General features: G+C 40.4%; 1 non-coding gene across 1 annotated transcript; it reads right to left on the bottom strand.

Moving 5' to 3' along the window:
• Positions 1-8,622: 8,622 nt before the first annotated feature.
• Positions 8,623-8,786, bottom strand: LOC117196384 (U1 spliceosomal RNA). The gene has a single exon (XR_004476547.1). It is a non-coding gene; the product is annotated as a U1 spliceosomal RNA (small nuclear RNA).
• Positions 8,787-23,090: the final 14,304 nt, after the last annotated feature.

Genomic DNA, 23,090 nt, shown 5'->3' with positions numbered 1-23,090 from the left:
TTATGCTTCTAATTACTCTGATCACATTTGATTAATGACTGTATATTTTGTGAATTAAAAATCCATACACATGTAGTTATAAGGGTTTTTTTTTTTCCTGCTTCTTGGTGTGAGAGACTACCTGCAAGATGATTGTTAGATAAACAACAACTGATCATTCTATGGCATTTATGGGACAGCCAGAAATATAGTTTTAAATCCAAAGGGAGTATATTCCAGGACATGTCACATTCTGCCTCTGTATCCCTCTCTCTTCATTATGCTGGCTGGAGTTCTCCTTTCTTGTCATCTGTCCTGTAAACCTCCTGCTGGGGACCCAGATAGCAGTCATCACGCAGGGCTGAGAACATCTGGCCATACACCCTAAGCCTCAGCATGACTCAGCATGACTCAGCATGGCTGTGTTGGGGCCAGATCCCGGCCTATAAGGCTATGCAGACCAAGAAGATAGGGAGCAGGACATTGACTCAGAATGGGGCCCGGGCATAAATGTCTATGCTTAGAGTATGGGAAGGCAGCAGCCGAGGCTTAGACAAAAATGAAATATGAATTCAGGGGAAATTGGAGCTTATTTAATTGGAGATAAGGTGGCTGAAGGGGATAGAGGGGCCTGGGCTTGTAGGCAAGACAGTCATCTAGTAAATGTTTTTGGAGTAGTTGCTATGTGCTAGACACTAATTTCAGTACTTGAATCATAAATAAGAATAAGACATGTATCTTGCCTTCCAGCAGTCCTAGTCAAAAACAATAGTTAATTATATACAATATTACAATATTTTCCATACTTAATAGAGATATATGTGGGAGAGGAAACTTATGACTCTCTTAAGTCTGGGATCTTTTTAGGGAGTAAATAATGTACCAAAAGATCTTACAGGATTAAAGAAATGTAAGCTGGGTCTTGAGAGATGAATGGATTTTTCATAATGGAGAATACCTGTTCTCCAATGCTCTTTAGGCAAGGTGTATAGGACTAGCTAGAATGCAGTGAGACAAAGTGATTTAGCCTTAGAGAGGAGCCCCCCTGGTGCATGGTCACAGAAAGAGACTTCATCACTCACCACAATAAACTCTCCCTTCCTCCTCTCTTCTACATCAGAGGTTTCGTAAGTCTATTGAGGTCAGGAAAATCACAGAAAGGAATAGGGCGTCAGAGTCTTCAATGAATACAAGCCCGTTCCTGATCAAATAGGGCTGACAATGCTTTAGCCAAATGTTGCCATGAGGAATTGAGAGAGGTTCTGTGATCCCAACACCACCTACTTCTTATGTAACCTTGGGCAAGTTTCTTAATGTCTCCATGTCTTTGAAATATAGGACGGTAACATGACTTAGCTCATAGTATAAATCATGACAATTAATTTAGTTTATTACGTAAAGAGATAGAGATACAATATATGCTCACTAAGTATTATCTGTTGTTATATTATTATAATAAGTATTTACATATAACTATTAGAGTCACATCTTATGTCCAAAGGATGATTGGAAATACAGATATTTTGAATCATTTCTTTTTTATTTTTTTCTTTTTTAAATAAAAATCATACGTGTGTAAAGTGTATAACATGATGATTTGAAATACATATACATAGCAAAGTGATTACAATAGCAAAGTTAATTATCTGTCTTCTATTCTCCTTGCAGAGGAGAAAGACAGCATGAAACCCAAACGGATCTTGGAAAAGTTAACTTATAAATCAGGGTCCTGCACTGGTAACATTTGTGAGGACTCTCATTGTCAAGCTCTGCAAAGGGAGGTGCAGGGAACTTGCAGAACTTCTTCTCATTTTTTATATTCTTAACTCATCACCACAGCACTGCCCATGGCATGGTTTAGTGTCCTCAGTGCTTGGCACTAACTAAGATGTCACACAGACCTAAATAAATAGATACACATATGTTTTAGGTGCAGTGAGTTTCTAAGCCGTGCAGGGTAAAGAGAGAAGCAGGCAGCTAGGTCTGAAGAATAACTAAAGAATATAATACACTCTCTTCCTTAACCAAACTTGTGGCTTGGCCAAGGGTCAAGAGGTCATTTGGGCCACTATAGACCTCCAGTGTTCTCAGGGACCTATACATAACCTACAATCCAACAATCTCTGTAGTCCAAGCTAGAGCCTCTTTTTATTCTGAACTTGTTTCCAATTTTTTTCTTTAATTCATTCTCTTTCAGACTTTCTTACGGAGACACACCCATGTTGAGGACGTATGGTCTGCAATTATGACTTGAACCCTAATCTCTAATATCCAAGGTATAAAAGTGGGGAATAGGGGCAGTTTAATCTGCTTCTATTTCTTGGGTCCACAGTAGATGTCCGTGTTGGTGTTTTGTTGTAGGAAGAGCACAGTCTTTAGCAGCAGCAGAACTGGGCCTACATCTTAACCTCACTACTTACTAGCTCTATGAGCTTGGACAGGTTATTTCATCTCTTTGACCCTCAAGTCCCCCACACTTAAAAAGAGACAGTGTAATGTAGACAGTAGGAGAGCCTGGACCACCTGGGTTTAGATTGCAAATTGGCTACTTATTCAAGAAATTGTCTTACATTTTCTGCACCTTGGTTTCCTCATCAGTTGAGAAACATTAATGGACTTCTGAATATTGGTATGAGGATAAACTAATTCATATAATGAACTTAAATTATATCTTAGTATATACTAAATACTCAAGAAACATCACTTATCATTAGCATGCATACAGCATGTTTCATGATATATACTTCACAGAACTACCATATTAAATGAGACTATTTAAATACCCTAGAATGGTACCTGACATATAGAAAGATTTCAGTAAGTATTAATTCCCATCCTCTTTTAACTTTCCTCTAGTCTAAATCTCCTCTGTTTTTTCAAATATTTTTCTTGTGGTCTCTAGTTCCTTAATCATCTTGTTTCCTGTTCAACTTCTGTTCAGATTCTTAGTGGATCTCTTATGCTTCAGAATCTAGGATTGTACGTGCTCTTTGTGAAGTGAGGTTTTCTTAAAGTGCAAACTTGCCGTCATCTGCCTTCATCTGCACCTGTGGCTTCAGGTGTTTCAGCCTTAAAGCTAAGCTCTGGACTTTGACCACAGTACCTGGGAAGATAGCCCTCCTGAGGGAGGGGAAGGCTCCTCTCACACGACATCTCAGGCCATTGTTAAATGATATATTGGGCTTTGAGAGTCTCTACATATTTAAGAGTGATTGGTGTTATTTTCTAGAACTTACCTGCTGTTTTGAGATGTCTGGTCCCTAGGGAACCCATAGCTCTGGCCTGAATTGCTGTTACTGGTCCAGACAGTGTGCATCTCTTTTGATCCTCCATAACCCCATAAGATAGATGTAATTATTACTCTTATTTTACAGATGTCAGCACTAAGTTCTTTGCCACTAGTTGAGGGGATGGGGAGTCTCACTTGGTGGTAAAATGTAAATTGCTGCTATGCTGTGCCTCCCTCCCCTTTCCTGTGCTCACTTCTATACTCAGTCTATCTGCCCTGAGACTCATGGCTCCACCCGGAGCCGCCAACCTGCCCTAACCACCTATCTGAGCCCACAGACCTGTAGCCTTTCTGGACTCTGATAACTGGCAGCTAGCCTTGGCCCTGCCCTCTCTGTGATCTCTGATAGACACATCTTGCACCCCAGCTCCCAGGGTCCCCATGGGGACCTCGGGTTTGCTGAGTCAAGGTTCGTTGAAGTTCAAGCCCTAAGAAACTCCTGCTCCCAAAGTTATAGTCATGGACCTCTCCATGCCTGCCTCCTTCAACCAGAGCCCCAGGCCCTGCTTTCCTAGGCCTATCCATCTAATGTTCCTCAACAGTGCAGCAAAGGGCTTGTGAGCAGTAGATCCAGTTTCTGACTTTGGGTCCAAGAACTAGCATTGTCTCTTACATGTCTGACCTTAGGCAAATTCTTTGATTCCTCTGAGCTTAGTCTTGTCATCTAAAAACAGGAATAATAATTGTATCCATCTTATGGAGTTAGTATGAGGTTGGAAAGAAATATGACACACTGTCTGTGAAGCAGTAGCTTGTTTAATTAGACTTTAGAAAAGTTCTCAAAATATAGTAGTAGATTTTATCATCCATTAATCCTGTCCAGCTTCTCCCGCACTCTCCTACTCACTCTCTCTCCTTATTCCCCCATATTCCTCTTCATCCTCTCTTACTTATAGTGATGTTGGATATTTAGAATGGGATTTGGGGATAAGCCATTAACAAGTGAAGTATTTCTTGAAGGAGCCATACTCATCCAATGGATCATCTCAGCAGGGTTCAGGGGGAGGAGGGAGGGTCAAGGTCAACAGCAGGAGCCAAGGAAGGAACCCTGGGCAACTGGATTCGGAAAACTGAGAGTAAGAAGCTGAGGACCAGTCTCTGGGTGCTGGGAGGGTCTCGTCATGGGAAACTCCTTCAACTAAGAGGGGCACAGACTGGGAAGAATAGTTTCTGGATGGAGGTGAGGATATTCTGATAGGACAGTTTGAAGAGAAGGGCTCTGGAGGTTTGGAGCAGGGGGCTCCCTGTCACATGAAGGAAACCAGCTCCATGTGGGCACTGGGTCTCTTTCCTATGCATGTCCCATGGGGCTCCTGATTTTCAGCCAGGCTTCACAAAGCCCTAAATTCCCATCTGCTGGAGCCCTGAATGGGGAGAGAATGTTTTGGTTTTCACTTCACTTGGAACTCTTTCTAGCTCTTTTTCCCAATTTGCCTCAAGACGTCCCCTTGATAGTTTGATTCATCCAATCAAGAAGTGTGGGGAGGACTTCCCTGGTGGCTCAGTGGTTAAGAGTCTGCCTGCCAATGCAGGGGACACAGGTTCCAGCCCTGGTCCGGGAAGATCCCACATGCCGCGGAGCAACTAAGCCCATGTGCCACAACTACTAAGCCTGTGCTCTGCAGCCCATGAGCCACAACTACCGAAGCCAGCGCGCCTAGAGCCCATGCTCCACAACAAGAGAAGTCACCGCAATGAGAAGCCCGCACACCGCAACAAAGAGTAACCCCAGCTCTCAGCAACTAAAGAAAACCTACGTGCAGCAGCAAAGACCCAATGCAGCCAAGAATTAAATAATTGAATAAATAAATAAATTTGTGGAAAAAAAAGTGTGGGGAGAGCCTTTTCTCATGTGCATCCATCATCGTGTATATGATGAGGAAACAGAGAATAAAATGTAATGGCATAAGCCTTCACAGAGCTATGTGAGTCTAGGCATTCATCAAAAACTACCTTCTGCTTAGGGTATGAATCCCCTCTGAAACATCCCTGTTTCATACTATCATGAGTGAAGCACTTTCTAACATGAGGAGGCACTCATGGCTTTTCCACTGAGCCCATGTTTTTGTTAGACAACATAATATTTACAAAGTTCTTATGCAAATGAAAATCGTTTAATTTTTTTGTCACGTAGTATAACTCAAATCCCTGTTTCAGAAGATAACCTTTCCATATTGGAGTATTCATACATTTGTTAAACCCACATTGCATGCTTTGAAACATGTGCTGGTGACATAACAGTGAACCAGAGAGTCATGTCCTTGACTTCACAAAGCCAACTACTTAAACAAAGACAGTAATCATAATCACTACCCTTCCTCTACTTGGTATACTTGTCCCTGACCTCAGAGAAATAAGTTAAATGATATAAGTTATGCAAAATCATTACAATCTTTGCAATGTCTGGCACATTAGTAAGCCTTCAATAAATGTCAGTTATTTTATTATTACTGTTATAAATGAACTGATGTAAAGTGCAGAATAAAATAGTGGTCTGCTGTAGCACGTTGGACACAATAAAAATAGCAAAGGTCTCTCAGAGTACTTAGCATATATAAGCCACTACGTTGCATATATTAACTCTCTCAATGTCAGAACAATCTTATGAGGATGTTAAAACCCCATTTTACAGGTGAGAGAACTGAGTCATATAGATACAAAGAGCTGCTGAGTTCAGCCACTCAGGCCGTCTGGCTCCACAGTCTGTTCTCTTAACCACTGCTCTCTACCGCCTAAGACTTCCCTGCAGTAAAGGGTTGAATCTCTGAAATGAGTTAGTGGTGATGGTTAAGTGGGAAGGGTGTCAAGTTCTTTCCTAAAGGTATGAGAAGAGAGGATAGAAGGGTATTCTCTCTTCTCCACATGCACAAGTGAGCCAGCACACACACAGCTAGTACCCAGTGGGCCTGGTTAAAGAAGAATGAGAGGATCTGAGGATGTCTTGCTAGTATTGGGTTCAAAGAAGTCCTGGTTTAAGAGTTAAGGGAACTTCTGAATTTAATCAACAGAAATTCTCTCCTGGCAGAAGGGCCATTTACTCTAGTCTGTTGTTTACAAAAGAGAGATCTGAAGCACAGAGAAGGATGGGGACTTTCTCAGTATGATATAATTTGTCATAGAAATGCCCAGTCTAGGACTCGAAGCTCCTGACTTGCTCTCCAATGCACTTTCCCTGAGCCCCTTTGCCTTGAACTGTGGTCTTTCTGAGAGAAGGAACAGATGGAATCTAAAATATCTTAGGTAGTTTCCATGCCACAGCCAGGCTGAGTGGGCTCCTGGTTAGCTCCTTAAAAATAAATATGGCATTTGAATACAGAGCTAAGCAAACCCTGCTCAGGGGCTGGGAGGGAGAAGCTGCCCGTCCTGGGTCCTGGCCCTACAGATAGTGTTATCGGAGACCTCATAGAGCCCCTCCCATGCCTGGGCCTTGAAGTGAGTCAGCCTAGCACAGGGGTAGGACAAGCCATATCATTCTGACCTGGATGCTAAGTGGGAGAGAGGAGAAAGGGCTCATAGTCCACAAACTCAGGCTATGACTCTTCTCCCCCTAAGAAAAGGAATGACACTCAGAGGTCTGTATATACCTTGCATCCCTTTTTGTGTGCCTTAGACCTTAAAGAGATCTCTGCTCTCAACGTCATGGTGAGGTCTTTGCACTATATGCCACACCATACAAACCCTTGTGTCACACCACACCCGACATGGACCATACCTTCCCTCCCAGGTCCACATGCTTGTCTTTGTATGATAGTAAAGGAATCACTGAAAAATTTACTATTTCAATTTTTTCTTGTTTCTCTTGCTTCAGTGACTTAGTGGGGAAAGTGCATAATTTTTTCCCCATAAATTGACAATAGATTTAATTTCACAACAACTTTGTTGTGTTTGTGGAAATTCACAATAGCTTTTAATTGTTAGTGTCTGGGAAAGTTATGTTAGGTGAATAAAAGAGAAAGCCATACAAGTTCAGAAAATAAAAGCTATCATCAGACTTCCCTGGTGGCGCCGTGGTTGGGAGTCCACCTGCCGATGCAGGGGACACGGGTTCGCGCCCCGGTCCGGGAAGATCCCACATGCCGCAGAGCGGCTGGGCCCTTGAGCCATGGCCGCTGAGCCTGCGCTTCCGGAGCCTGTGCTCCTCAACGGGAGGGGCCACAACAGTGAGAGGCCCGCGTACCACAAAAAAATAAAAAATAAAAAGCTATCACCACTGGGTCTTAGTTTTTTATCAATAATATAAATATTATAAAACGAACGCAGTTATGTGATAATGTATATATAGCACCTAGTCCAATGCCTGACACATGGTAAAACATCAAGGAAAGGCATTGCAGAGGTTTCCAGTGACAACCTCCTGACCCTGACTATAGGATGGTAAACAGTAGACAATACATAGTTAATGTTCCCAAAACAGTGACTAGAGCAGGGTCGGGATGGAGGTCAGAATTTAATTGTTAATAATCAAAAAGAGCTTAAATCAAAAACAGGAGCTTGGGTCTTTCTAAGCTTGGGGACTGGATGGAATGAGTAGTCTGTAGGAATCTCTGTAAAGAGTTAGTGGTCCCCAAAAAGCCACTGCCTGGAGGTAATATTTTTTCTCATACAAAAAGTGCAAACAAGTCCTTTTCCTGTCCTTTAAAGTCAGCAGAGAGTGACCCTGGTCCACCTTCAGGGTAAGGAAAGACTTGAAGAGTTTAGGACTGTGACTTTGGGGGTTGACATACTGTTCTTTGTCTACCAAGTTCAACTCTCCTGTCTACTTCCGCGGCTGACACAGTAAGAGAGAGACTGAAAGTGTTGAGAACCTGTGATCTCAGATTCAGGGAAAGAGGAGTCATTAGTGTTCATGCCCTATTTTTGTTTTGAACTATAGTTGATTTATAAGATTATATTAGTTTCAGATGTACAGCATAGTGATTCAGTATTTTTACAGATTATACTACATTCAAAGTTATTACAAGATAATGGGTGTAATTCCCTCTGCTGTGCTATGTGTCCTTGTTGCTTACCTATTTCATACATAGTAGTTTGTATCTCTTAATCCTGTATTCCTAATTTGTGCCCCCTTCCCTCTTCCCTTTGGTAATCTCTGGTTTGTTTTCTATATCTGTGAGTCTCTTTTTGTTTTTCATATACACTCATTTGAATTATTTTTTTAGATTCCACGTACAAGTGATCTCATACCATTCATTACCCATTAAACGCTCCTGAAAATTTTTAGTTCCATCATCTATGAAGCATGAGTTGTCGGTCAGAAATTGGGTTTTTTTCCCAAACCTTTTGATTTCCTTTGACATCAGAATTTAACTTAGGCACTGATGAATTAAATAAGGCCGGTATATCAGATCTGAGACCTGGGGCTTTCCTCCTGTCCTGCCCCCACTACCACAAATTATGCAGTCGAGTTTCCGACATTTGGGGAAATTGCAGGGGTCAGCACATCCAGAGTGCAATGGATAAGCCTTGCCCTCGGAAAACCACCTTTGTGATCATGGTATCTCCCTTGCCAGGTTAGTATGAGGCCTGGGCTTTTTAAACAGGGTAAGGAGACAATCAGGAAGGGAAGCATTTACTTCATCTACCCATTCATCTATTCATCTATCATCTGTCTATCTATCTATCTATCATCTATCATATTCATTCGTTCATAAATGTAAGCAAAACGCTTAGCATGTAGAATAGTATGTAAGTGCTCAGGTTTGTGTGTGTGTGTGTGTGTGTGTGTGTGTGTGTGTGTGTGTGTGTTGATATGTGTGTTCAGGGTTGAACTAAAGTGGAAGTACAACTCTGCTGCCCCCCTGTGGTCCCCAGACTACCTTGCAAGTCTCTGTTAATGGCTTAGCTTAATTTTGAGATGCTTTGGGGGGAGTAAACCCTGCCTTCTTTGTGTTTTAATATCCTCATAATAACCACAGAATAATAATTTTCAAAATATGTGTAGGAGGGCATTATCCAAAATTAGACAAACTGCAGTTTGAGTTCAGTCTTTGGAACATACATATGACATTGAGAAATTTAATTAACTTGTATAAGTCCAGAGATCTTCAGCATGAAATTGGTATAATAGTGTCTCCCATCTAGTGTTTAAATTAAACCTTAATTATCTAATGCATCGACATACTTATTATAGTGACTAGCATAAAGTAAGAACCTTATAAATATTACCTTTTAATATATATATTTTAAGCACCTTCAGCATATCATTTACTGATCTGAACTTTACATGCAATATCTCACTGAGTCTTTAATAAACTATGCAGCAAGCATTTATTCCCCTTTTCCAAGTGAGTAAAGTATAACTCAGAATATGCAATAAAATATTTAAGCATTGTATAGCTAGAAAATATTTTCATTTATAGAATACTCTAGCAATACAAATGCATATAAATTAAAATTTGAAAGTTCTTATGCAACCCTAACTTCCTAATCTCATTCCTCTCCCTAAAGGAAACCAGCCTTAGCAGTCTGGTGTGAACCTTTGCGGAATATACTTCTGATATATGGGGTGAGGGAAGCTGTGATGGAGAGGGAGAGAGAGAAAGAGGAACAGAGGGGTGAGGAAAGAGATTCAATATTTGTGTATCTCTTGAAAAAGCTCTTTCCATTACGTTAAATTGAAGGTAATATTGTCCTTTCTGAAATCCTGGAATAAATAAAGACAGATAAATATCTAAAACATTTTGAAGGTCTGTGACATTTTGAAAATGCAAGGTGATGTTTTACTATCCCTTGCTTTACTATTAGCCATTATCTCAGGGGACATTACCGGGGAAAAGGGAAGCTGGGAGAGGTACCCAGATACCTTCCCTCTGCAAGGTGGGGGCACCCACCTTCAATCAAGAGACCCCCTTCAACAGTCCCCTCATGTGGGGGCTCCACCCATCTTAGCCTAGTAACTTCATCAGTATTTCCTTCCTTCTAATGGTCATAGCAACAGCAGCAGCCTAATTGTCTAAACAAATCTTCCAGATATATGTCGGAGAATATAATACACTAATTAAAAGACTATATATATCTATATATACATATTTTTTGTCTTTTTTATCATTGTGATTCCCACTGACATTCTCAGTCTTTCACATGATTGCTCAGGTTTTAACTGAGGTCCAACCGGCTGTGGAACATTAAATCAGAGAAGAGCTTATCTTTATGCTTACAGGTTTAAGCTGAAACTGCTAAGCAGAGTGAATTAGAAAGCTTACAAATGTTTTCCAGAAACAATTCTTCTCCCAGTCAGTGCATAGGAAAGAATAGTGGACAGTGGGCCCTATATTATGATGAGCAACCCTAGCATAAATCCGCACCGATTATTAGTCCAGACATAAGCACAGGCTAAGTGGATCATGTCATGAAGACAAGAGGACAGAGATGGTGGGAGCAAGAAATGAAAAGCCATTTGATCTAGGACAGTAGAAAAGAATAGGCAGGGCATAACAACACATGATTCTGATACTAACAGTTCAGGAGGCTCTGGTAATAAAGATGGAGGCATAATGCGGGGAGTAGCAGATAACCACATGGTAGTCAAAGGATCTGGTTGTCAGTACAGAGGATTCCATAAGGGGTAATCTAAGGAGGAAGCATTATTGGACATAGGCTTAAAAGATAAGATCTGAGGCATTCAAACACAGGACCCGTGACTGTGGGGAGGATGAGGAAGGTAAAGACCAGATGCATTTAATTCCACATGGAAAGGAACATAGGCTCATGAAAGAAGGGTTCCTTCCTGATGTTGGCCAGAATGGCAGCACTGCCCATGAGGACATGTAGAGACAACAAAATGGGATAGAGATCCAAACAGGGAGGGCTAGGGATGTGTCTGTGAGATTAAAGTAGAAGGTTCTTGGTGTTAGTCATTCTGGGTGTGACTGGTAAAACACTGCAGAGGCCTTTTTCTTAAATCTATTCAGAAATCTGGGTCAAAGTTCAAATGTCTAATGCATAAGGATGCAACAATGGATTTAGATAAAGCGCAGTGATTCCTTACAGTTCATGAATGATGGTCAATTTAGGTGACCTTGAGGAAATGAGCAAATGTGGGGAAAGAACTAAGAAAATCTTTTCCATTTTTGGAGGTCTGGAAGCAATAGTCTCTTTATCCTAGGTGAGAATTTTATTGTTTTTGTTTACGCAGGCCTCTCACTATTGTGGCCTCTCCCACTGCGGAGCACAGGCTCCGGACGCGCAGTCTCAGTGGCCATGGCTCACGGGCCCAGTCGCTCCGCGGCATGTGGGATCTTCCCGGACCGGGGCATGAACCCGTGTCCCCTGCATCGGCAGGCGGACTCTCAACCACTGCGCCACCAGGGAAGCCCTTAGGTGAGAATTTTAAATGGCATTGTCAACAGAAAGTAGGATTGGAGTAAAAGGAAACAAATAAGGCATAAACAAATACAAATGCATGATATCAGACCCATGATTTGCTTCATTAACTTTAGGCAGCTTCTCATACAATTCGGGTTTATTTATTGCTTATGTCACAGGCAGATAATAATTATTAGGTAGTTCTCCTGGGCGCTCACCTCCAAGCAGAGGCACAGGAATCCGGACTCTTTCCAGCATCTGAATTCTCTACCTCAGAATCCTTCTCTTCCTCTCATATGGAAGGAGAGACAGAGAGAGAGAGAGAGAGAGAGAGAGAGAGAGAGAGAACATGATGAGAAGGCACCCCTGGCTTTGCCGCTTTGCCAGGAACACATTATTACCTTCATATTCCTTTAGCCAGAACCAGTCCCATGGCCAAGTTAATCATAAGGGCTGATGGAACAGATAGAGGAGCATGTAGATTTCAGGGATCTGTACTGTCTCTGCCATACGAGTCACTGGCGTTTAGCATTATCTCAAAACCTTCTGTCCAAAAACAACAGGAGTATTGATTGTAAAATCAAAGGCATAAAGGAGCATATATTTATTGTGCTTAAGGAGTGAGAATAAGACCTGGAGTGCCAAAATATTACCAGACTCCATAATAAATATTATACAACTAAACAGGTTGAATCTATCTTCTCTCACCTCAAACTGTATCTTATTCCAGAACAAATAATTTAGGCTTTGAAAAAGGTGTCTTATGTGTATTGTTGCACAGTAGTTAAAAGCATATATTCTGGGGCTTCCCTGGTGGCGCAGTGGTTGAGAATCTGCCTGCCAATGCAGGGGACACGGGTTCGAGCCCTGGTCTGGGAAGATCCCACATGCCTTGGAGCAACTGGGCCCATGAGCCACAGCTACTGAGCCTGCGCGTCTGGAGCCTGTGCTCCGCAACAAGAGAGGCCGTGATAGTGACAGGCCCGCACACCGTGATGTGTGTCTTAAATCTATTTGATTTACTGAAAACGCATCCCCCCGCTCGCCGCAACTAGAGAAAGCCCTCACACAGAAATGAAGACCCAACACAGCCAAAATAAATAAATTAATTAATTTTTCTAAAAAAGCATATATTCTGGAGCAAAACAGGTGCATTGATATTTTCCCTCCGCTATTTACTAGAAGCTTGATCTTGGGATATTACTCGGTGTCTCTGTGCTTCTCATCTGCAGAAAGGAGGTTAAAATAGCCCCTGACTCACAGAGTTAATAATGCGTTAACATATGAGCAGTGCTTTGTACATAGAGTCAGCCAGAATAATTATATTATTTTTACTATTACTAGTAGTGTATTATCTTTGAATTATCCTGCTTGTGTATGTTGAGGGTATGGGGAGTTGGAGCAAAGACATGAGGATCGTGTATGGGTAGAAGTGAAAATAAAAGAACGGAATTATATCATCAAGGGTTTACATCAGTTTTTCTCTGAAAAGGGGTAGAGAAGGTTAGTCCCTTCCACAGAAAGGCATGGCAAATGTAACATTTATTCAAGAGAGGCCATGCATTCTATATCCATGTGGTGACTAGCAGAATGCCCAGGAGAACTCTGACTCAGAGCTTTTGGGAACCATGTGCCAATGGACAGACACACCACTCTATTGATTGACTCATGGGTGGATGTGAGATGAACCTCTCTTCTCGCATATGCTAAGACGTGGTTTTATTCTAGAAGTATTTAGAAGACTAGGTCCTAGTTTTTATGGATAAGTACTTTATGTATCGATCATTTGGAGTATAACAAAGTTTCTTCCTTAGAAACAAAGTTCAGTGAAAATTTAAAAGAGTAGAGAACAGACATGTGAACACAGCGGGGGAAGGGGAGGGTGGGATGAATTGGGAGATTAGGATTGACATATATACACTACCAAGTGTAAAATAGATAGCTAGTGGGAACCTGCTATATAGCACAGGGAGCTCAGCTCCGTGCTCTGTGATGACCTAGATGGGTGGGATTGAGGTTGGGGGGAGGAGGTGGGAGGCAGATCCAAGAGGGAGGGGATATATGTATGCATATAGCTGATTCACTTCATTGTACAGCAGAAACTAACACAACATTGTAAAGTAATTATACTCCGATAAAAATAAATAAATATATAAATAACTTTTAAAAATTAAAAAAAATAAAAGAGTAGAGAACATATTATGCTTATTTATTTGAGGTAAACCTTTGAAAATGGATGTGATTTTATCAGGTAAATCAAAAACAAAATCTATTTCTCAAAGAAGCAGAAAGAACAAAGTCCAAAGGGAAATTCCCAGTAATGTACAGAGATTTCTGATAGGAGTATGACATATGCTAATGTATAAAAGTTTTGCAAGTAAGTTAAGTAGTGAAGGATTTGAGAATCTCAGAGTTCATAGATCATTTAGAGCTTTGTACAGTCCTCTGCATTTTGCCTGGATATTTAAAATTATAGTAAATAAATCTGCTGCTTTTTCTCAGATATTTATCAGTGGGCAATCTGTGAGATAGCCTGTTCCATTAGTGTACAACTCTGATAGTTGAAATGTCTTTCCTATATTGATCTAAAAATGTACTTCCTTATAACTTCCCACAATAGATTTTAGTTATTTTATATAAAGGAACTCAGAATAAGGATTACTATTTTTTCCTCAAAATGCCACTTTTATAAAGATATGTTATCTACCCACTCATTTTCTTTACCTTAAACTTCAGTTCTTCTAATCCTTTCTCAGTTTCTATCTACGATTAGGTCTTTGTCACTCTTGTTTTCCTCTCTCCAGTACTTTTGTATGAATAGATTCCTACCTCTATTCATATTTAATAACAGATTAATGGATGCATTTTCAGTACTCAAGGACAGATTTAGGCTAAAACATCTAACCAGCATATATATTACCTTTTAAAATTTATTTGTTGTATTCATCTGTTTCACCATGACAACATGATGAGGAAATATGGAAAGAGAATTCCTGGTACATTTTCTCTTTTAAAGTCACTTCTTATCAGTTAGCTCTTTCTTATCTGCCCCTGGCAGTGTGAGCTGACCATCTTTTCTATGCTCCCAGAAGCTTCTGATAAATATGCTGCATTTCTTATAATTTATTTTGACATATTTCAATTCTGTATTTGCATTTCTTTCTCCCTAACTAGGCTACACAGCCCTAAAGGGATAATTAGGGATATTTTATTTACCTTTGTTTCTCCAGTACCTATTGTAGGACCCGGTGCAGTTTAGACACTTAATGAATTTTGGTGAATGGATAAATTTTAAATGATCCCTCAGGTATTTATTAGATATTCAGTATGATACAAACTTCCCACTGAGATTCAGGGAAGTAGATATACCCAGGCATACAGATATAATAGAGGAATAGACACCTGTGAGCCAGAGGAAGTTGATATCTCTAGGCACACCAGAGGACTTAGGAACAAACCTGCACACTTTTACACACACACTATTCATAAATATAGCCCCTTCACACAGACAAGCATAACGTAGGTCTTACATATACTCTCATAAACATAGCCTTGCCAACCTCCTTCTCCTTCTTCTTAGGGTCACTCACCCTCATACATCTTTCAGATATGACAGCTTGAGCTATGTACCCCTCACTCAAGTCTTCAGCAGGTACACAAGGTCCCTTTTAACGTGTGACAGATGGACAGAATATTCTACTTATGTTCATCTGACCAAAACACCTCACTTGCATCACAAACTCTTTTTTTATGAATATATCTTATTAAGTTCCACAATGTATGATTTTGGATAAAATACTTACCCTACCTAAGAAACCCACCTAAGTCTCAGTCTTTTCATCTGTATATTAGGAGTTTTAATCAAAAGTAACTCGAAGAATTTGTAGGAGGATCGATTAGATAAAAGTTTGAAGCTCTCAGGGCATTGAGTAGCAACACTAAGATAGGTCCACATAACTGACTTTATTCTATTATTGTTACACCCTGAACTCATGTGAGCATCCAGGTTCTACACCTAAGCTTTCAAGCCACCTTAAAAAATACCTGTATTTCCCACTTACAGTTATGGAGTTGAATCTTAATTTTAAATGCAGTACCTATGTTTATCCTTATTACAATTCATTTTGCTAGTTTTGTTCCCTTGCCCCATCTGTCAACAATACCTTTGGATCCAGCTGTTCAACAGTGATAAAGTTTGATAATCATGCCAAGAGGCTTGGGTGGGCTATCAGAGAAGTCAAGGCTAGTGAATGCTATAAGGGGAATCAGTAAGAGGTCAGATAACAGGAGTGGTTGGGGAAGAGGTCTCATGAAGGAGTATCCACAATATGGACAGAAAATAAAGAAAGGAGGAAAATTATACATATAATATAAAGACAACAAGACTCACGTGATTGCTACAAGGTACGTGAGAAAGAGAGGTAAAAAGATAGGAGGATCTGGCATTTAAGATTTGGATGTGGGAGATTTCTGGCTGATGGAAATGGCTTAGGAATGGGCATGGAAAGGGTGGTCAAAGTGGAACATAAGTGGAGGTTAACACCAGCCAATTGAAAATTATTAAGAAACGGTAGAAAAATAGTTAATATCCATGTAACGGAACATCCATATGAGAAATACTACTCAACAATGAAAAGGGAATAAACTATTGATAAACACAACATCTTAGATGAATTTCAAAGCCATTATGCTAAGTGAGAGAAGTTAATCTTAAAAAATTACACATCATACAATTTTTGTTATATGATGTTTTTGAAAAGACAAATGTGATGGTCAGGGCTTAGGCATGGAATGTGTAACTATAAAACACAGCGAGAAGAAGTTATTTTAGGATGTTGGAAATGCTCTGCATCCTGAACAAGTCCATTTTACAGTATGCTAATTAAGAGGGAGAGACAGAGACAGAGAGAGAGAAGATCCAGTAACGTTGTTTCGCAGATGGAGAAAATGGAAACTGAAGACTGAGGTGAGGCCTGGAGAAGATCACATGGCTAAAGAGTGTTTCTGGGGACACCCGCACCCACACATATGCACTCGCCCATGCACAGACTCACACACACCCATGTCCATGCCTACAAACCACCATGAAATAAGGGGAAGAGGACAAGACCCAGGGAACGGAGATTTTAAGAGGTTTAGTAAAATGTTTGTGAAATGTAGTGGTAAAAATTTTTTTTTTCAGATTTCAGGCAAATATAAAAGGAAAGGAAAGAAAAATTACAACATCTTCATTACCATGTTTAAATTATGAAATGTTGAAAACTGTCACTTTTCATTTGTAAATCAGAGTTGTTAAATAATTGTCAAATTCTTTGCCCATAAACAGAGCGTTTGAAAGCTGGGTGTTGCTAGTTCCAGCCTGGCAATGAGTCATTGAAGTTACTTATCCCTCCTCCCCTGAGGTAAACATGTGCTAGAAAATACTGTGAAGAGGTGCATTTAGATAGAGTAGAATAACAGCCAGCCAGCAACCATCTTTTCCTCTAAGATGTAGATATGCTTTTACTACCCTTTTACTACCCTAAATCAGTCCTTCCATAAAGCATATTCATGAATTAACACATTAGTGAGATACACATGTCATCTTGTTGCCCTGACAGGGCTCTGGGTGTGACTCTGACTACTAGCTTCACACAATTCCAGGTGCACTGAGGCCCTGGTGAAACTTAACATTGCAATAAAACACACCTGATTTTATTTAGTACAAACTGATACATTTAAATTATACGGCGTTTTAAAAAATTCTTTACCAATAACCTTTGAGGGCAGGGGCTATGGTCCAGGCATCACCTCCACTTAAATCAACATTCTCTAGCAAAACATAGGTGCTCAATATATGCTGGCTTGCCATATGACCCAGCAATCCCACCACTGGGCATATACCCTGAGAAAACCATAATTCAAAAAGAGTCATGTACCAAAATGTTCATTGCAGCTCTATTTACAATAGCCCGGAGATGGAAGCAATCTACGTGTCCATCATCGGATGAATGGATAAAGAAGATGTGGCACATATATACAATGGAATATTACTCAGCCATAAAAAGAAACGAAATTGAGCTATTTGTAATGAGGTGGATAGACCTAGAGTCTGTCATACAGAGTGAAGTAAGTCAGAAAGAGAAAGACAAATACTGTATGCTAACCCATATATACAGAATTTAAGAAAAAAAATGTCATGAAGAAACTTGGGGTAAGACAGGAATAAAGACACAGACCTAGTAGAGAATGGACTTGAGGATATGGGGAGGGGGAAGGGTAAGCTGTGACAAAGCGAGAGAGAGGCATGGACATATATACACTACCAAATGTAAGGTAGATAGCTAGTGGGAAGCAGCCGCATAGCACAGGGAGATCAGCTCGGTGCTTTGTGACCGCCTAGAGGGGTGGAATAGGGAGGGTGGGAGGGAGGGAGACGCAAGAGGGAAGAGATATAGGAACATATGTATATGTATAACTGATTCACTTTGTTATAAAGCAGAAACCAACACACCACTGTAAAGCAATTATACTCCAATAAAGATGTAAATACATATATATATATATATATATATATATATATATATATGCTGGCTTTAAGACAGGACAAAGTTTATGTCCCTAACCATTCATAGAGGACCTCTGCCTGCCTCTCTGGGGGATCTGAGGAGTCTGATTGTGGCCACAGAGACATGAATGGAGGCTGGAAAGGGGAGGCCCAGAACCATCACCTGCTCTGGGAAACACACAAGTTGAAGCACTGCTAGGAGATAGTTAGAGGGGGGCTTAGAATCGATCAACCACCCTGTGGAGAAGCATGTTGTGGGCCAGTTGATAACACAAGAGCTCCTAAGGGGCATGCGCTGCTTGTCCAGCTTTTGTGCTTGTGCTAAAGATTAGGTGCCTTAGAGATGAGCCCAAGTGGGCAAGATAAACAGTGAGTGAAGAGGACAGAGCAAGCCTTAGGTGGGCAGTGAAAGGTCAGTGGAATAAAGGGAAAGGAAAATGAGTGAAAGGATTATAGAAGACAAAGGAGAAAGGGCCAGAAAATTGAAATGAAGATCAGAAAAGAGTCAAGGGAAGGTCTTTCTGTGGGTCGGATGTTAAAAGAAGACGGGAAATCAGGGTGTTCCTCTGGGTCCCCCCAAAATTCAGGAAAATAATTCTTCACCAATGACTAACCCCTATCCAGGCCCAAGCAGGAGTTCCTGTGCATGCAGGGTTGGGAGAGTTAAGGTGGGGCAGTTATCCGAGCCCAGAGACACAGGCCCAAACTTTTAGCCCCTTCTAGGACTTGGAGTCTTATCTCTTAGCCACAGACCTTATGGTCTCTAACCACTCCTCTCCCAAGCTTTGCAAATACAGCCCACCCCGCTACAGTGAATGAACTAGAAGAAAGGCTCTAGGAAAGGGGCAGAAAACAGTCTCTAATATCTCAATGTGGTTCAGATGGAAGAGAACTGAACACAGGCACGTGAACTTGCAAAGCCCTTTAACCACTGAGTTTTAGTCATTTCTTTGTTAACTGGAATAAAGCCATTTTTAACAGAGGTTTTTGAAGTTAAGAAGAAAAGTGATGTTTCTGATGTGCTGACTTGTCACAACAGAGACACTCGCACAATGTATGCATTCAAATGTATCTTCTTCCTTAAGCATTCCCCCTGTATATATTCTCATTATCTCATGCCTCACAACCAAATCTTGACCAAGATGAAGCATTTCCCGGTCCTTACTCAGCAGTTAGTAAGGACTCAGACATTCTTCAAAGTTTTACTTCTACCAAGGCAAAACTACCCCTCTTACAATTACACCTCACAAGTAACCCCAGCTTCACTGGACTCTTTGCTTCTATGGAGCCGCCAGCTCACTCAGATTTGTTGCACCTTCAACCACTTAATTATGGCTCAGCATGGGTCGTCCAGTTATTACCTCTCTGGATTTCTAAAAACTTACTGTTTCATGCTTCTCTATACATAAACTAGTGCAGTACTTTTGGAATCAGACGGTCTGGTTTAGAATGTCAGTTTCCACTTACTGGCTGTGTACTCTGGCAAATCACTTCATCTTTCTGTGCTTTGGTCTGTTTGGTGTGTTGGATGGTTTTAATGATGAAATGCATTAATACATGTAATGTACCTAATCGTTCCTGGCCCATAGTAAATATTATAGATTTTTTGTTATTATTACTATGATTGTTATTATTAGACATTTTGTGAAAATGGGATTATTGGATATTCAGGATGAGTAGAGACCTGGTCTGACCTGCCACAGAAAGCAAAGACGTTGCAAAACTTTGCTTATAAGCACAATGCTCGAGAGTATGTAAGATATTCTAATGGAAAGATTTGCATTCTATTCTTACAAGAAAAACAGAACCTGGCGGAAGTTTTAGTCCTATTTATCACAAGATTTTTGAGGTTCCCAGAGACTGAGTGACTTAAGGTGTTATGCTTAGAAACAGGAAGAACCAAACTTACAGAGCTAGTGGTGGCTTTCCTCTGTAGGCCAAAGTGTTCTTGGGAGTAGAATGTTGAATTTGCACATTCTCGTGAGGATTCAGGGGAACTCTTCTCTGAGGATGTTAGAAGCATCTACTCAGAAACTTTTGCCTTCCTTGTGGCCCTCACAAATCTAGTATAGACCTGTAAGAAGCCTACATCATGGGTCAGTCATGTGAACCAGATTAGACAGATGTTCATTTACCAACATTTGTTAAGTGCCTTTGAAGTAGAATCTGTGCTAGAGTGCTTAGGATATCAAAATATATACGGCTATATGACCAGGATCTAGGATTAGACATTTAGGGAGGATGAAGTTTTTAAAGGTAGGTATTCATTCATTCACAAATATAAGCTAAGCACGTGCTTGCTATCTAGCACTGCATGAGGCCAACATGATAGAAGATGATACGTACGTGCATGCATGTGGGGTGATAGGCACAAAATGATAATTAATAGTTAGTAGAAATCCATTAGCAGTGGTATTTTAGCAGCCACTGTGAGCCACATGCAGCAGTATTAGGAGATTCACATTCATTATTCCTCAATAAAACTCTATGAAACATACTTTTTACATCTTATTTTTACTAATAAAAAATAAAATATGATAATTTGAGAAAATCTTTTAAGATCATGTAACCAGTAAATAATTGAGTCTTTTAAAATTTCTATGAATACTTTAAATAATTCCATGATACAAATATAACATAGTAGATATACTTCATACATGTTAAATATAAAGTGAAAAACCCCTCACCATTACCTTCGTACCTTCCTTAGAGAGAATCCCTATTTATAATCCCTCTGCCCTTTTTTCAACACACTTACATACACATGTATGAAAATACTCAAACATACAGTCTTGTTTTTGGAGCCAGGAGCTGTGTGGGGCTGTTTCCATCATCCTACACTAAGAGCATTGTTAGCTTGTGTGCATTCTTGGGTTAACGTGAATACAGACTAAGACTCCAAAGAAGCCAATGTTTTTTTTAAGAGTAATGACCTTGTTGTCTTTGCTGTCAACAATGGAAAGAAAAGGGACTTACTTTTAGCATCTCCCCTCGGGAAAAAGAAGTGGGGAAAGAGACCTTGGTTTCCCACCTCCAACCCTCCTTGTATGGGGTCTACAAGTTCTTCCCTCAAAGTGCCCTCTGGATGGCCCCAGCCGAGTCAGCGGTTCCATAAACCACTCCTGCCATCTTGTGGCTTGTACAGCATCTACATGCTGCTCCTGGAGAAAAACGGAGAAAATTAGAAGAAAATGCTACAGGCTACCAAACAGTGACTTAAAGGCAACCATGACAACAATAATCATGAAGGTAGTTATTATGTATTATTCCTATCATTAACAGTCTCAGTCTTTTATAGCGAACCCTAAATTTCAGAGTTTGGATTATTAATGCTATGAGACATCAAATAGGTGAAGAACATATCTACTTCTTATACTGACTGGCCAAGACTGGAACTGCTACAGAAAAGTGAGACAGAAATACATATATTATCTATGTAGACTAAACTAAAGTGGCCAGATCATCAGGTCAGAGTCATTTATAGAAAAAATTAAACTCAAATCTCTAGAGGAGCACTTTCCTTGATATGTTACTGTTCTATCACTGGGCATTGAGTTTTAATGATAGAAAACATCTATTCTGCTTTATTTAGTTAGTTAATGAAAATCATTTATTTATTCATTCATTCATTTATTTAATGGAAAGCCCCTATATTTTAGTGAGTACTAGTTACCGAGGATCTACCACTGCATATATTCTTTGCCTCTATGATGCTTCTATTTTAAGAGGGAAGGCAAATAAAGAAATTTTAAATGCAACAATAAATAATTACAACTTTATGTATCTGCTGTGAAAGAAATGAAAGGTTGATGCAATAGAGAATAACAAAGAAAGAAGTACATCGCTGATGCAACAACTGAGGGCTCTCAGAGGAGGTACTAGAATGTGATGGCAGAGACGTGGGGGTGGAGAAAGCTTTGCCTTACCACCATTGGTCCTGGAGCTCCAGCCAATGAACACGAAGCAGGAAAAGAGCCAAATAACCATATTTCAGAAAAGTGGCTACCCAGGGGGCTGCCTTTTTCAGAGGCACTTAGTGGTCAGAATAGTGATTGAACCCTTCTTTTTGCTGGCCCTAGCTATAGACCACCATGGATATTGAAGTAAGAACCTTTTTCTGGATTTATTTCCCCGCATTTCTAGTATATACAGGGCACTAGCACATGACTGTGATGTGCACACCACATTCTGATGTTCTGATGTTTATTCCTCAGTTCTCATAGGCTTTTCCCAGGAACCAGGGTCTTTTATATTCGTGTTTTATTTTTTTAAATAAAATACAAACATTCAAAAGAAAATGTGAATATAGGATTTTAATATTTTAGTAGGGAAACTGACCAAACAGTAAAAACCTGAGTTATAGCCTAGAGGTATAAAATTCCATCGTAAAGAATTAACAGAGTGACCAGAGGCAGAGGTACCTCAGTAGGTAGTGCTAACAGTACCTAAAGATGCTGACGTTATAAATTGAAGGAAAAAATAATAACTCACTATTTCCAACGGGTGACTTTAGTGTTAATAATGGAAATACCACAGCAGATCATCAACAATTAGAGAATCCAAATTTAATTTGTTTTAGATAAAAGCCCTGGGCTTCCCCGGTGGCGCAGTGGTTGAGAGTCCGCCTGCCGATGCAGGGGACGCGGGCTCGTGCCCCGGCCCGGGAGGATCCCACATGCCGCGGAGCGGCTGGGCCCGTGAGCCGTGGCCGCTGAGCCTGCGCGTCCGGAGCCTGTGCTCCGCAACGGAAGAGGCCACAGCAGTGAGAGGCCCGCGTACCGCAAAAAAAACCACAACAAAATATTTCAAAGTTAAAATTGAAGTAGTAGATTAAATCAAAAAACACCAAAAATACATACACATGTACACATATGCAGGATACGGTAAAGAAAATATTTCTATCCAGTGTAGATACTTGCAGGAGTCAGGGGTGCAAAAATTCTAATGAAATACCACAAATAGTACCCCTCT

This window comes from Orcinus orca, chromosome 8 (genome assembly GCF_937001465.1).
Source record: "Orcinus orca chromosome 8, mOrcOrc1.1, whole genome shotgun sequence".
Classification (NCBI taxonomy): Eukaryota; Metazoa; Chordata; class Mammalia; order Artiodactyla; family Delphinidae; genus Orcinus; species Orcinus orca.
This window is presented reverse-complemented; position numbering and strand designations above follow the sequence as displayed.